Source organism: Gavialis gangeticus, unplaced genomic scaffold (assembly GCF_001723915.1).
Source record: "Gavialis gangeticus isolate Ggan-Ray unplaced genomic scaffold, GavGan_comp1, whole genome shotgun sequence".
NCBI classification, from domain to species: domain Eukaryota; kingdom Metazoa; phylum Chordata; order Crocodylia; family Gavialidae; genus Gavialis; species Gavialis gangeticus.
Window position 1 is genome coordinate 5,054,892 of NW_017729033.1, and position 2,625 is coordinate 5,057,516.

General features: G+C 44.2%; 1 long non-coding RNA gene across 1 annotated transcript in view; it reads right to left on the reverse strand.

Moving 5' to 3' along the window:
* Positions 1–489, reverse strand: part of LOC109303977 — a 726-nt gene extending 237 nt beyond the window's left edge. The window contains exon 1 of the long non-coding RNA XR_002099273.1: positions 6–489. This is a non-coding gene — a long non-coding RNA (uncharacterized LOC109303977). The remainder of the gene's footprint in view (positions 1–5) is intronic.
* Between the last annotated feature and the right edge of the window lie 2,136 nt (positions 490–2,625).

A 2,625-nucleotide genomic window follows, 5' to 3' on the forward strand; every position in this document is an offset into this window, starting at 1 on the left:
AAGACCTCCATCGGATGCATAGAATGCCAAAAGCACGCTAGCCAGCTCAAAAGCACTCTTGGTTGTGTCTGTAGCCAGAAAGACAGGAACATCCACACACGCAGAGATGAGCTCCCCATCTTATTTTACAGGTCAGTCCTAATTACTGCCAGCCTTCTGTGTTTCTGTTGTTACATCCTGATGTTCCATCCATTTGAAGGCGTGTGCCAAGTCAGAGAGACTGCTGGTTTCAAACACCTGTGTCTCGGCAGGTTTGGGTATTCAAATAATAGTAACACAAAGAACTGCCCTGAAGGACTTTCAGTGATGCAGTTGATGCCATGAGCAGCATATTCCTAAGATGCTATTGTATTGCTGTAGCTTTAAATATGTTAATTGCTTTAGAGGAAAAAATGAGTTCCTGTATGGAAGACATGTTTAACGTTTTTTAAAAAGTAGCCATGTAAGTGCTTTGTTAATTTTTCCTTCTTTCTGCATTAAACACATTGCACATTGCACTATGTTGAATATAACATAGTAATCAGGTACAGGGTTTTCACTGTACCAAACTTGTATTTGCACACACTCTGCAGAGGTAGAACTAAGGTGGATAGAAATCTTGCTGTAAATGAGATAAGATATTTGTACAACAACCAAATCAAGTGTGGTTCTCTCAACAGCCGGTACTGCTGGACATGGCAGCTATGGGCAGCAACACTGAGCAGTAGTGCTGCCATGCATATTTGATGCAAAAGCTGGTCTGTTTTACCATCTCAGAGTCAGTAATCATCAAAGAAGATGGTTGATCTTAAGGCTTTCTAAGGTGTTTGATTGATTTCAAATTGGTTTCAGAGGTGCATTGCTATTTTGTTCTGTCCTATCATTGAATAGGCTCTTCTTGTAGTGAAATAAAGCCACTTGAGAAAATTGCACGCGTTGGAGTTTGTGGGTTTTTCTTTGTTCATGAGTGGGGTTTAGAAAGCTTTAAGTAGTGAGAGGAATCATGGAGACTGAGGCAGATTCCAGTACCCAAGGTTAAGTCCAGAGACCTCCATTGAAACCCCTGGAGTTACTCCAACTGCGTACACACTTATTTTGGATGTAGCAGAGTTCAAAACCATTTCCATGTTTTTAATGCAAGCTTCCTTCTGCAGCACTGCTAACCCCACATAATTCATTCAAAGAGTCCTGCCACTAGCACTGAGCTGCTTTGGATTTTGAGAGATGTGCCATCTTCCAAGCTCTCTGCATATACAGAAACCCAAGTAAGCACAAATTCACTCTGTGTTGGGTACCCTGGTATCCTGACACACATTTATCCTAAGAGAAATGCTTTTATTGAATATTCCTGGCAAGCTTGGGGGAAAGTGGGGGACCCCTGGCACTTCACAGAGTAAAGTGCAAGCCTAGTCCAGTCACTTGGGAAGGGTGCCAGTGGGACAGGGGGAAGAGGGGAAGAGGCAGAAATCACTGCTCGCCCCCAAACCATAGCAGCATCATGCCAGTGCAGCACCTACATCCTCCATAGCTTAGTCACAACACCTTTTTTGTGTTCAAAGAGATTTTCAAACTATCTAGAAGCACATGCTGTGAAAGCAGTTTAGGACCAGGCAAGCCAGGGCCTAGGACAGTTTGCACTGAAAATGTTTTGAAGGGGAGGGAGGGACTGTTTGCTCAAAGAAGTTTTGGGGATATTAAATCTAGCACTGTGAAGCAAGGATCAGATACAATCACTGAAATGGCCAGGAAAGCATTCCTTTTAGCTCACCAGCCTAATGCAGAGGTGAGGAAGGAAGAGCAGGAGAGAAACCATACCAAATGCCCTGCTTTCTGAAGAAAGGAAGCACTTCAAGGCTCCTCTCCCAATGACGGTTGCTAAAATGTCTGCGCAGTCCATAGTTGTCATCATTAGCCACACCGCAGCCCTCCTAACTGGGAGACATTTTAAACATGGGAAATCTGCGGTGCAGAGATTAATCGGTACACCTCTGGGACAACAACGGGAGCTGGCACTGGGAATTCCTGGTTGATTGCCCTCCGCTCTAGTTGTCTGTCTCCCTGGGGCTTTCCTCTCTTGCCATTTGAAAGGGGCCCAAGCAAAGCTGCAGAAACGTGGCTAAAGCAGACGGCCCCGAAGCCTGGTTCTGAGTGACAGCAGAGCGAACCTCTGCGGACGTGACCACGGCATGAAAGGAAGTGGTCAATGTTGCCAAACCAGTTATGAGATCAAATTAAATGGAGTGCAAGGCCTGAAAGAAGACCTTGTATTTGGTCATCCAAATCCAGTAGAATAACTTTATCTTAAAATGTTAGCAGGCGGGGTTGTGTAAGCAAATGTATTTGATGCCATTTTGCTACAGCCGGTACATTTTTAAGTTAGATGAGATGTCAAAAAGCAGCCTCGGCAGTGAAGACCTATAAACTATGGTGAAGAGAAAACAGGACAGCATTAAGTGGTATTTCATGATGGTGAAGGAAGGATGCAAGAAACCCTCCCTTTTTTCCCCACCAGTTGACACATTCCAGGTCCACGAGAGATCAGGTTCAGGCTGGCCCCCAAAGTTTTAACAAAACAAATTTAAATAAAACCAATCGGAGGGTGCTCATTAGGCTATTAGAATAAGCCGACCATAAACACAGGATGTA